This window comes from Galleria mellonella, unplaced genomic scaffold (genome assembly GCF_026898425.1).
Source record: "Galleria mellonella isolate WM207_F2 unplaced genomic scaffold, CSIRO_AGI_GalMel_v1 utg213, whole genome shotgun sequence".
Taxonomy (NCBI): Eukaryota; Metazoa; Arthropoda; class Insecta; order Lepidoptera; family Pyralidae; genus Galleria; species Galleria mellonella.
The window spans coordinates 6,275,849-6,290,778 of record NW_026442039.1 but is presented as its reverse complement, the minus strand read 5'-3'; positions in this window follow the sequence as shown (position 1 = coordinate 6,290,778).

Below are 14,930 nucleotides of genomic sequence, written 5' to 3'. Positions count from 1 at the left end.
ACTAGTACCGCATTCGAATATTCTGACACTTCCCTATGGTTGACTGGGAGAGAATGCTTTTAGCATTAAATCCGCCATGTACACATATATGTACTAATGAATAAATAAATATAGGCTACTTTTTCCCGGTTAGTTAACATATTCCTGTCACACGAACAAAGTCGTAGGCAAAAGCTAGTGATTTATAAAATAACCTAAATGAGATAGGTAAGAAGAACCAGCATGTATTTTTCATGTCAGATGTAGCAAAAATTAAATTCCTCAAACATCTTTTGGAATCAATATCAAATCTATTACAGACGCCTTGAAGTCCGTTTTGCCTTGATACGTTTACGAGGTTTCCAATCTTAATACCTCAATACCTCATACGCCATCCATCATAAATCATGACACATCAATACAATGAGCAAATACTCCGTGTAACTCGTTCTAAGCTACAAATCGATTTAATCCTAACTGATTTATAGTCTTATAATTTATAACCTAACTGCCACTAAACAGCTTTCGATGCAGCTTTACCATGCCCGTTCAACGTTTACGTAGGAGTTTTAAATTAACCACTGACGTTTTCACCACAATGAATGGGATGGTTACTATCATTTTAAGTAACTTCAAAATAAGAGGTTTTTAATTCGTCAGTTTTTTTTTTCTAGTTACGTCAATTACGTCACCAGTTCGGAACTGATTTTGATAATTATTCTTGCGATCGATAAGGTTTATTGTAGTATTAGTTTTATATTAATTATGTGGGAATGATTTTACGTTTTTATTTCATCGTCGTCATCATCATCATTTTCGTCATTACCTGTCCACTGCTGAACATAGGCCTCTCCCACAAAGGAGGTTTTGCGAGTAGTTGCCATGCTTATCAGCGAGTTGGCAACTACAGTTGGCCTTTGGTGATATTTTAAGAAGAATTTGCATCGCCCATCCCTCGACCATTAAGTTACCTTAGTCATCTCTTACGATACCTTCGGGAAAGGAAGAACTGGTCCATTCTATACGTAGACCATATGGTAAGAGTAAAAAACATACTATGAAGATGTTTTTATGCTATTTTGTATAGCTTAGGCAGAGAGAGCATTTAAATTTATCAATTTGTATATGATTTTGCGTTTGTTTGTTTGTAACGAATAAACTCAAAAATTACTCAACCAATATTATAATTCTTTCATTTACAGAAAGATATACAATTAGCAAATAACATAAGCTACGTATTGTTTTAAAAAACTATAACTTGCCGTGCGAAACCGGGTTTTATTGCTAGTCTCTTAAAACTCGTACTTCATTAATTCATTTAGAAAATATTAAACAATCCATTGAACACGTAAATGAATATTATCAATGCTTATTGCAGGTAAATACAAAAAATTAAAATAAAAAATTTAAAAGCTTTTAAGATACCGTTCATTCATAAATATCCAATCACACTTGTTTATCGCAACAATTTTTCAATCGAGCAGATGCATCAATGTTTTTGCTTACATCATTGTCTTAGCAGATAAGGTCCCCCGTTCAATCTTCCTTAGCGGACTTTAATTCCCTAAGTAGACTGGCGTCATCGCAGTAATGGCACCTACATCAAAACTGATACAAGCCTTATTGATGACGCTGTCCCTTTCTCCCTTGATAACTTTAAAGCGAGCTAGAACGAGACACCTGTACGCACGTGTACAATTCCCAGATTAAAATTGATCGTTCGGACGTCGGCTTTATTGCGGAAAACGACGCGATTGATTCTTCATCAATCTTTATTCGCGGTATTAACAACTTCTTTCTTGCTACAAGTCCCGTTTTTGTTGTCATTCGCGACTTTTTTGTGCACTAAACTTTCATTAGCATTAATTAAAAGTAACAATTTACAGCTATTGATTCAATTTAGGACCTATAAATTTGCAGAGAAAGCCAACATAAGATTGAGCGTTTGATACTGGCCACAACAAACATTTAGAGGTCGTACTATATATTTTTATCAACCTCTTTGGTAACAAGGACAAACAAATAACGGTTGCCCAAATATAGACACACTGTTAGGTTCTGGTACTACCAAAAAAAGCTTTTGTAAAAACCAGTTTCAATACAATCATTAAAAATATATAAAATAAATAAAAGTTAATCTTTTTTATTATGATGTTTATGCTCATTTGCCAAAGTGGATGTGAAAGTTATAAAAAACGAGACATTTTTATTGTTTTTGACAGTTTATGGTCATAGTATAAGAATAAAATAAATATTGGTAACATTTATATTCATCGTCATCATATCGGGCTTTAACTGTCCACTGCTGATCATATGCTTCCCTCGGAGTTTTGCTAGTAGTTACCACGCTTGGCAGGCGGATTGGAAACCGTAGTCAGACTTTAGAAATGTTTTAAGAGGGACGCTGCTGCCTATTTCTCGCCCTCCCTTAGTCGGTTCTTACGACGACACCCACGGGATAGGAAGGGGTGGCCTAATCTATGCTGGGGCCACACGGCCCTATATTTATATTATGGCAAATATTTATTTTATATTGTCATCATTCAGTTCATTAGCACTCTCACATTTAGACGAAACTAAAGATATGATCTAAATATTGCGCCAAAGATAAAGATGTTCGTATATTACATAATAAGTTTAAGGTTTCTTCAGGGTTATTAACATGCTCGTAAATTTTCCTGGTGTTGCAGACATTAATAGGCTACAATGACCATTCACTATCAACATTAGATGGGCTGTATGCTTATTTGCCACAGTCACGTTATAATTTTGATGTTATTACTTGTTTTTATACTATTAACTCTATCCTTTTGATATTTAGATTATATCGTGTAGATTATACTTTCTCTCCTTGTCAAATAACCTTTCTATCAACTTTCGTACAAGTTTCATTAATAGGTGCCTATCTAGTAATTGTAAGGAACTGTATACCAACTGGAATTAAAATGTCACCGGTGTTATTAAAAACTCTCACTGTTGCATGACCATTATTATCTTGACCATTTGCTGTCCGCTGGCCGTAAATTACATCAAGGAAACTAGCTGCACTATTTTTTACATAAATTTACAATGTCTGTTTAATTGCCATTGTAAATTTGTAAACTGAACCGTGTCGCCTACCTGTATCGATTTACTCGTACGTAAAGCCCACCAAAGCACAGGCATCCACGCTATAACTGATGTAGGAGTTTATGACTTCATAAATTCAGTGGACCTCTGCTTGATATTTTCCATTGCCTGTATACGGTTGCAACGTTGTCGCTTTGTTCACTGGTTCTATAATTTGTATTACAATCGTTTTGACAAAGTATAGACAGGTTGAACTGAAGTTGGAGAACTGAGTATCTGTTAAGCGAATTTGTAAACGTAAGTACAAATTAACAGTTGTGACTTACAGCTTTGATGTTAATGCATACATGCAATTAATTTGGGACTGGCATCATTAAAATCCATTACTGAGCGGATCCAGGATCTGAACCATTTTCAAAAAATCTATTTGTGGAAGTGATGCAGGACTTCAGGAGTAATAGACTATTTGCAACTAAATTTTAAGAAAATTTTTGAATAAGTGTTAGGTTTTCGGCAATTAGTTAAAATACATCTTGAGTAAGTAACTAGTATTTTTTGAATGACTATTATTATTTTTATTGAAAGACGGCGTTTTTCAAGTAGAAAAACCTGTGACACTGCGACCTTTACATGATATTTCGCCTTTAAAAAAAAAACATTCTTAATTTCTAAGTGACAGGAATTTTAAGATACTCTTTGTAGCGGTGTTTTTATCTCCTCAAGGTATAATGTATATTTTCCAAAGGAAATATATTTGAATGAATAAAGGGATCATAAGATTATGTCTTTAGATACTTTTAGATAAAAGTGACCCAATTATAGGAAAATATGGCTTCTCAGAACAGTCGTGTATTAAAGAACGTTTTGAAAAGATTTTGATTATACAATATCCAGTAATTGTCTCCCATAAAATATTTCATCATGCAAATTAGAACCCACCTATTTAAATATAACTGTCTTCAGACAATAAAATTTCCAAATTGTAACCCAAAAAGAACAGTTTTACGAGTCAGCGACCCAACACCTACTATAACAAATTTATGATATGGCTGTGATTCAGTTTTAAATGCTCACTGGGCATGACCTAAGCCCCCAAGAAATGGGGGTAAAGGACTATTAGTAATGGGGTATAATGGCCTCATTGCTAGCAATATACCCTATCAGGTCGACTTCCACATGGTTCCCCCTGGAAACCATTGTGATTGTCTTATTGATTTCGTCACAATGGGCTAACTGATCTGCTTTCATCCTCACCTATCTTCCCTCACTGATATCCCGCCTGTGTATACTGATAGCACAGTTGGGGTTACTATTCTATTTTCATCCATAAAAAAAAGCAACCAAAAAAAGAAAAACCTAAAATTTTTTTATGGTACTTTTATAAAGCACCATAGGTATCACAATTTATTCTGTTGTCCATAGTGCTGCCTATAATTGATGGTAACTACTTTCCATTAGAAATGAATATAACATGTTAAAGGACCTGCTCGTTAATGAGACGTGGATGAAACTGCGTAGGTTTGATTACGAAATACGGGGAACGAATCTTCATTGTTTCCTGTTTCGGATTACCTTCACTATAATGGTTATGCGAAGGTGAGTTTATTTTCTTATTTAATCGAGGAAGACAGCAGATATGATGAAATTGCAACGGAACTCTAAAATTTCAGAGTTCCGTTGCAATACTTGCATGTCAATATTTATGATTTTATTGGTGGGATATAATAATAAAATTACTTGATTCAGAGGCATAGGTATACCATAGTTCTCAGACAGAGGCATTTGTTAACTTGCCGATATTTTAACCGACTTAAAAAAGGAGGTTCTCAATTTGGTTATATTTCTATGTTTATTTCCTCAGAATTGTATCATTTATAAGCCGATTTGGAAAGTTCTTTTTTCTTTTTGTTACAGCTATATACTTTTAAACTGATCTTACAGAAATTACATCAAAAACAGTACAATAGTTTAATTTTCAAAATTAAAATAACCGGTTTTATTACAATTAAGGTAATGTTTTCTTTGTGGAGCAAAATGTTCTTGTGTTATTCTGTTATACTTTGTCATAATATATAATACTATAGCATAGTTTAAAGATCTGTCGTTCAACAAACACATACAGACAGCACTATACATCCCAAATTATAATAAAGAAAATGAAAAGAGTCGGGCCATGCCCAAAGGCTTTGGATCGCTGTTCGTTACTGAGAATATGATATCAGCTTCATGAGATATTTATACTCTTCTGAACATCACTGGCTCATAAAACTGTTGCCTCGTTAACACAGAAAGGTCGAAACTTTATTGTCCTAACGACATCTTAAGCGATAAACTTGAAATAGATACAATTTGATGATTTATTTGTTTCGTTCATTAAATGGAAATGTCGTCGAATCTCAATACGGAGACGAAATGAGAATTTTTAATTTGAGTGCTTCTCGACTTTATCGTTGTTCATTAAATGTAAAACAGTTCTAGTTAAAATGTAGTCGATTAAAGATTCCAGTATTGTATTTAATTTGATGTTATTATTTATTTTGCCGTGTGGTCCCGGCATAGAATAGGCCACGCCTTCTGTTCCGGGAGGAATGGGTTCTAACAGCCCCATTTCTAGCAATATACCATTAGATCGACCTCCACGCAGTTCCCCCTGGATGATGAATGATCGTGGTTAATTCTTGTCAAATTCTTCATGATGGACCGACTGAGCTGCCGTTTTTCCCACCTGGTACCCCACCAGCGTACGCTGATAGCGTAGGCAGGGTTACCATTTTATTATCTCACATAAAAAAACCCTTCCTTTCCCGTTTCCCCTGGAAACTATTGTAATTAATTATTCGAATTCATCACGATGGGCGAACTAACCTGCTTTCATCCTTACCTATCATCTCTCACTGGCGCCCCGCCAGCGTATACCAGTAACGCAGTAGGGGTGGTACTCCATTTATACTCAATAAAAAAATATACCAATCGATACAATACGAGCTCGAATGTTAAACATAATAACTATCGTTTATTTATTTATTTATACTTTTATAAACAATAAAATATATCTACAGGGCGGGCTTAACGCCTGATGGTATTCTCTACCAGTTAACCGTTGCGCTAAACAGAGAGAGAGAGAGTAAATGGCGGTGCATTGGTTTAACAAAGACAACTTATAAATTAAATATTTCGATGTGGTCCTGGCGTAGAATAGGCCACCCCTTCCTTTCCAGTTGGTGTCGTAAGAGGCGACTAAGACTAAAACCCCCTTAGGTTCCTCCTAAGGGGGTTTTACTCTTATGTTCAGCAGTAGACAGTTAAAGGCTAATGTGATATGATCAAATTAAATAAATATTTTACGAGATAATAACAATATCGTTCTGTGTGAATTGTGCTTTAATCTCACCTATTATCCTTCACTCTTTGATAGTATACACTTTTCCGCTCGATACTGTTGCAAATACCACTCGGAATACAGTTTTTATCGTTTGTCCGAAAATAAAATTTTGTTATATAAACTTTATATAAAAACTATTATCCTTCACTGGTAGCGCAGGCGGAGTTACCATTTCGTTTCCACCCATTAAAAATACCAACCGACACAATATATATTCGTAACTTAAACATAATAATTATCGTTCTGTGTGAATCGTGCCTTAATCTCACCTATTATCGCCCACTAGTAGCGTAAGCGGGGTTGCCATTTCGTTTCCATCCATTAAAAAATATACAAATCAATACAATTAAAATAAATTCGTATGTTAAATATTATAACTATCGTTCTGTGTGAATCGTTCTTTAATCGTTTATTCCATATTAACGAAACTAAATCCATTGTCGGCGGGACGCGGTTTGATTGACGTTTTTAATTAACAAGCCCGTTTTGGACAATTCGATTTTGTTTTAAACATAAGCAGATATAAATATATATATTTTTAAACCTTAAACCGAATGATGGATAGTGCTGTTTTCGAAAATTCGTCGAACAATTTTTTTTTTCCACTTAATTAAAGTTTCACTTCGGCGAAATTGTAATTTAAATTTTTATTACCGCGCTCCTAATTACGATTCGGTGTTATTTATTATTTATATTGTGTTTATTTATTTAAGACTAGCGGCCCATCCCGGCGTCGCACAGGTGGACATTTTTACATTTTGAAAAGTGGCCATTAAGGCTGCACACGCGACGTAAGCTTAAAAATGGAGTAACTTCTCCCGTTTTCCCAACATTTCCCTTCACTGTTCTGCTCCTATTGATCTTAGCGTGATGAAAAGTATACTATAACCTGCCCAGGAGTATGAAGAATAAATGTACCAAGATTCGTTGAAATCCGTCGAGTAGTTTTTGTTTGTATAACGAACATACAGACAGACAGACAAAAATTTTACTGATTGCATTTTTGGCATCAGTATCGATCACTAATCACCGCCTGATAGTTATTTTGGAAATATATTTCATGTACAGAATTGACCTCTCTACAGATTTATTATAAGTATAGATAGATAAATGAAAATAAGAAGTACTGTGTATTCAATCAATAACATGACCAATTAAAATCATTGAAAAAGTAATTAACGATGAACGGTAATTGGCAACGGGCACTGTATACAACAATATGTTTTCCTGTTGCTACTTATGTTGTAGGATTTAAATTGGCATTCAATGGAATTGGAAAAATATTTACAAATAAATTAAAATTAATTTCAATAGAAGATAAAATCGTTACCTTGTTTGCTCTTCTTTGATTTTTTTTATTAATATTCTTGGGCAAATTATAAATTATGCCTTTATATATATTAAACTAATATTGTTCCATTCGTGTATCAACCGTAAAGCAGTTGTGTTTGACTGTGTTTCGGTTTGAAGGGTGGGACATTGCGTGAATTTACTGGGTACAGAGGAATAACACCTGAGTCCTCAGGAATGGCAACGCATACGGGGTATCATGGGCGAAACAGTATACTCTGTTATGTCCATAGTACTGCTCATGTCTATAGGCGACGGTTACCACTTTCCATCAGGTGGGTCGTCAGCTTGTTTGCCATTCTAAATCGTATAATATATATATATAATATATATATATAATATATATATATATATATATACATACATATAATCATATAATATAATATATATATATATATATATATATATATACATACATATATATATACATATATATATATATGTATATATATATATATATAAAGATGTAATAAAACTATAACTAACTTACCCCATATTGCCGTGTTGATTACGTGCCCTCAGAAATATTCCTATTCCCATCACGAACCTTGCATAAATGTAGTACACGAATACTCTATTCGTGCGCACTTAATTAGTTCTCAGAATTACACCACGTGTCCCAATTATCCGCAAGTGATGTAATATTCGCAAAAATATACAGACATCGTACGGAAATAGCTACTCGTTATCCGAAAGATAGCAGTGAGCATAGACTCACTTCAAAATAGATATCGCATCTATTTATTTTGTTTACTAATTTCTTAGACAAAATAAATTCAAAAGTAACCTGAATCTGTGACGATAAGATTACCAGAGGGAGACTACAAAAATCATTTGCTTGGGTACCTCTGTTGCATTCGTGTTTCTACCGTGAAGCAGTTGTTTGCATGGCTGTGTTTCGATTTGAAGGGTGGGATATGGCAGTGAATTTATAAGGTACAGAGGAATAACATCCTCAGTAATGGCAACGTATGGGGGGTATCATGGGCGAAACAGTATACTCTGTTATGTCCATGATACTGCTCGTGTCTATAGGCGACGGTTACCACTTTCCATCAGGTGGGCTGTCAGCTTGTTTGCCATTCTAAGTTGCAATAAAAAATAATAATAATAAAACTAACATTGCTTAATTTTATAATAATACCAATTTCTTGGGAGATGTTTACATCTAAAGTTTATTAAAGATGTTTATTATATATTTATCTAGTTAAAGCACTTGGTTTGCCAGATCAGATACGCTTACCCTATTACACTCTCATTGTGTAAATGTGTTAGAACATACCACCCTGAGTTCACTATCTAACGTCATAATTCTAACCACGTTCCACCGGGGACGAATGGACAGTTATCAAAAATCAGCGTTTCCATTGTTATTAATATGTCCGGTCGACCTCCATGCGTCCCTCCTAGAAACCATCGCAGTTAATTTCTGGTGAATTAGTCAGTGTTTAAAACGAATCTTTATGTATACATTGATATATGTATAAAAAAGAAAATTGAAAAACATATGAATTATAACAAAATATATATTACATCAAGTCAACAGATGGTATTTTTATTTACAATTAATATAATTAATAAATAATAATATATAACAACAAGAACCAGCATATTTAATAAACAGTCAGGATAAATCGACTGACCTGTTTTTATTCACCTAACATCCCTAGTACATACTGAATTCCAGGTGTATTCATCACAGCGGGCTACCTGACATACTTTCATCCTCACCTTTCATCCCTCACTGGTGCCCCGCCAGCGTATATTTATTTATTTATTCACAGGAAAACCAGGGCTACACTAGAGCAAATAGATACAGTTTAGAATCACAAAATAAACCACTAACAGCTTTTCACAAGCAGCAACAATACAGATACAAGGCGCTGTACACAAAAAAATAAAAATACGTGTTAACAAAAAAAATACGAACAAACAAAAGGAATAATAACAAAAAAATAATGATGAATAAAATATAAAGTAAAAATTAAATGTAAATATTTGATTAAAATATGCCTGTTTAGTAATCATTCACTCTGACTCGTTCGTTCAAGCTCTCTCGCTCCCGCCACTCAGCACGTATAACACGTCGTCTCTTTATATATAGTTTTAAAATAATAAATATTCAATTATATCAAGTGCCTTTGGACTTTACATCCACTACAACCTGCATACCATAGCAAGGTATATAAATACTATACAATGCCCTTCTTATCCATACAATATTTATTCAAACTGACTATGCATAAAAGAATTACCTACTCGGTCTCTCACTGATATTGTATTTTTCGAAAATAGATCGATATTAAGAGATCTAGAAAGAGTATTAAAGTTGTTGCTAGCTCGCCGAAGGAATGAATTTTGTCTATGATTCGATGACACTAGTGGGACAAATAGAGTAGAATTATGCCTTCTAGACTTTATTATAGAATAATACTGCTGATTAATATATATCTGTACTATTTTTGAAAATTCCCAAAGAGGGTTGACGTCAGGCAGCGGCCGGTCGTAAAACTATAAGCCAAATCCTTTAGCAATATGGATAAAACCATATTACGCCGACCCCAAATAATAATTGGGATAAGGATAGGAAGATGATGATGATGATTATTTTTGAAAATTCCATCTATAATTTTGTACCTTCATTACCGTCGTAAGGTAATTTTAATTGAAACATAAAAAAAGTAAAAAGTAAAGTTTCCGTGTGACAGCGACAAATCGTCGCCGCATCTAAAAATCTATATCAGTTAAGTTTCCGTGTTGTATGCTAATAGTAACATACGTACAAACGGAAGGTCAACTCTTGTTCATTTAAATAACCCGACTAACCCATATCTCACCTACCTTCCCTTGTATATTTAATTCCCTAATACATATTTAGAGGTTCCGTGCGCGTGACTCACGGACCGCATGACTTTTTAACTTATACGGTTTATTTTTGTTACAAACTCATTTTGAATGGTATTGTAATGAGGTTAATGACCGTAAAGTTATAAGGTTTATACCGGAATAATTGGATCTACGATTCATTACATTCGTCTCTAAAATAGAAATAACAAGAATACTTATGTCACAATATTTGTATTTATATAGTAATGTAGATGTAGACGTACAACCACTCTTTGGAATCAACATCCAGCAGCAGTATTTCCGAACCGATACGACAACATAATCTTTAAGAAAAGAGCATATTCCTTTTTAAAAGGCCGGCAGCACACCTGCAATGCCGCTGGTGTTGTGGGTGATCATGGGCGGCGGTAGTCACTTACCATCAGGTGATCCGCATGGTCGTTTGCCCCCTTATAAAAAAAAAATGTTCAGTAATATATTGTAAAACTCCGGAGAGAGCCTGGAGATCTGTAGTACAGGTTTCGACCTAGTTCAGACTCCAGACTCTCACAAGGATAATTAAGTTAAAACCTAAATAGTTATACACTGCACAATATTCCTTGTGAGTAGTAAAATAATGATTATTGTTATTACGAAAGCACTTTCTTTCTCTCTCTAGTTTCATCTTCAATCTGGTACATGGTTAAGTATACTATTCGATTTATTACAACTTATCACAAAAAGGTTAGATTTGGGATGAACAGGTGTTTAATTTTATTTATTTATTTAAATTGTGATGCATAGGTAACAATGGATAGTAAAACAAGATAAGTCCTGTATGATCAACCCCATATATCGAGGTATACAAATTTGCAATTATATAAGAAAAAACATATTATATAAAAAAAAATCAACAATGTATAGTAAAAATTTATAATATTATGGAAATTTATCTACAAGGAAATCGTCAATTGAATAGTATGTTCTGTTTACTAGGTATTCATACAGTTTATTTTTAAATTTTTTTATGTCATCTATGTCTGTGAGGGATTTAGGTAAGTTATTATATATTCTAGGTGCCATCTCTAAGACACTTTTAGTGAATAATGTCGTTCTATGTGGTTTTGAAATGATTTTATGGTGCTGTCTATTATTTTTTAATCGGTTATATTTATTTAAATTATTTTTAACAAATAAAGCCAGCTTCAAAATATATAACGCAGGTAACGTCAATATGTTGTGTTTTTTGAATAGTGGCTTACAGCTGTCTACCGATTTAATATTGCAAGCTGCCCTCAGACATCTCTTTTGAGCTTTAAAAGCAAGGTTTCGGTCAGTAGAATGGCCCCTGAAAATTATACCATAGCGTATTGTCGAGGTTACATAAGCATGCTAAGCCACTAGTACTGTATTTTGGTTGACATATTTAGTTTATATAGTACAAATGCGTACTGACTTAATTTGTAACATATTTTGTTAATGTGTATTTTCCATGTCATTTTATTATCTAACCATAGTCCCAAAAATTCAATACATGATTTCACGTCATACTATAAAAGCTTGTCTAACATGTGTTTACGTCAAAACAAAAGAAAGTCTGTACTCTTAAAAATAAAAAGAGTTTAAAGTAATAAATATTTAAAATATCTATCATATTAGATTCTAAAATTACATATACTTTTATTTTATTCAAATTTGATTCGAAAACAAGCTGACGGCCCACCTGATGGAAAGTGGTATCCGTCGCCTATAGACATGAGCAGTACTGTGCATTACCATTCCTGAGGACTCAGGTGTTATTTCTCTGCACCCTGTAAATTCACTGTCATATCCCATCTTTCAAACCGAAACACAGCCATGCGAACACAACTGCTTCACGGTAGAAACACGAATGGGACAGAGATGCCCAAGCAAACGACTTTGTACAAAATCTCCCTCTTGTAAATAAATATTATTACACTGAATAAACAGTTTTAACTATTTAGACAGAGTTTTGTTAAACACTGTTTAGACAGATAGTATTTTAAATTATTTTTCTGTTATATCGATTGTATATACACTGCATTTGCCTACACGGAATTGCTAATTATAAAATTTTCTTCCTATTTATTACATTTTGCCATTCCTGAGTCCTCAGGAATGGCAATGCATAGGGGGTATCATGGGCGAAACAGTATACTCTGTTATGTCCACGGTACTGCTCATGTCTATAGGCGACAGTTACCGCATTCCATCAGGTGGGCCGTCAGCTTGTTTACCATTCTAAGTTGTATAAAAAAAAAAATAAACTAGCTGTTCCTGTGACTTCGTCCGCGTGGTAGTAAGTAAACATTTTTATAAACAACACAAGCCTTCCCCATAAGGAAAGTTTTGTTCTTAGTTGCCACGCTTGGGAAACGGGTTGGCAACCGTAGTTAGGATTTAATAATATTTTAAGAGGAATGATTTATAATATTAGTTTTTTTTTTTTATGCAACTTAGAACAGTAGGTACAGAATAAATTATAGTAAGTAGCCTGGATCACTTATAATGAGACATTGAAAACTACATAACCTTTGCCGTATGGTCCGGCATAGAATGGGCCACCACTTTACAGTGAGTGTCGTAAGAGGCGACTAAGGGAACTTTGTAGTCGAGAAATGGATCCCTGTTGTAACATCACCAAAGTCTAGCTACGGTTTTCAACCCGCCTGCCAAGTACCATGTGTGGTAACTACTAGCAAAACCTCCCAATAAGAGGAGAGGCTTACGTTCACCAGTGGACAGTTAACCGCTGACGTCATCATCATAGAACTTAAAAAAAAATCTATTCGAGGAAAAGAAATAACGAGACTTATTCAAATGTAATCAATCGAAAATGTAAAAGAAGCGCCATGACATCGAAACTCGTTAAAATGTTTCCAATAATTTTCTTACACTCCCATTTTTAAAGTTGTAAGCTCTAACGATGTTGCCCTAAGAACAAATAGACTCGCTAGAAGTAACGCTCGTAGGTTTTGTTTGTGAATTTTGACAGTGTCACCAATGAATGAATAAAGTAACAAACTAAATAATGAATGAAGGAATTAATGAAACAATGGATGGATGAATGAATGAACGAATTAACAGAACGAGATTATACAATTTAAATTAATGAAAATTGCAAATCTTTATAATTTTATATAATTATTAAAGTGCTAAATATTTTCTTCTACTCGTCCTATTAGGAGAAATACTATATCACGGTCGAGGAAAAATATTTTTTTTTATACAACTTAGAATGGCAAACAAGCTGACGGCCCACCTGATGGAAAGTGGTAACCGTCGCCTATAAACATGAGCAGTACCATGGACATAACAAAGTATACTGTTTCGCCCATGATATCCCCCATGCGTTGCCATTCCTGAGGACTCAGATGTTATTCCTCTGTACCCTGTAAATTCACGCCGTATCCCACCCTTCAAACCGAAACACAGCCATGCAAAAACAACTGCTTTACGGTAGAAACACGAATGGGCAGAGGTACTCAAGCAATCGACGTTTGTACAAAGTCTCTTCTTTAAAGAAAACAAAGAGTTTACATACTCGTACGTCCATTCGAATTCAAGACTTAATCTGTCCTTTATTATAATTGTAATAGATTCTGTTAAACCCGTACGTTTGCTTTAATATTTTATATATATAAAATTAAATTCTTTTCTTAAAATGGTAAATGAAGTGTCTGAAATTGTTCTTATATTTTATTGTTATCTTATATATAAAATTCTCGTGTCGCGGTGTTTGTTACCAAACTCCTCCGAAACGGCTTTACCGATTTTTATGAAATTTTGTGTGCATATTGGGTAGGTCTGAGAATCGGCCAACATCTATTTTTCATACCCGTGAATGATAAGGGTGACCCACCCCAAATTTTTTTTTTATTTTTTCTACATTTTTTTTTTATTTTTATTTTATTATAATTTAGCATTGAAAAATACATACAACGTTTAAATTTTCATCGTTTTACGATCAACCCCTGTATTTTAATCGCGATTTTTATATTTCGCAATAAGTGGTAAAACAACATTTACGAGGTCAGCTAGTTGTATATAATATTGAAACTAGTATAAGCTAACTCTGTACGTAGCAATTAACAGTGTACAATTTTATAACAATTACTTATTTATAAAGCTTATTTATAGTCAATGTAATGTAAATTGTGTTACTGTAGCTGTGCCAAAATAAATAAATAAATATGCGAATGAGCAAGACGCATGCTCTTACTGCGAGCCCTGATTTGATAAGGACGCGAATTGGACGCGAATCAACATCGCGCCTATGTATTATCGAAAGTGTCAGTTCTAC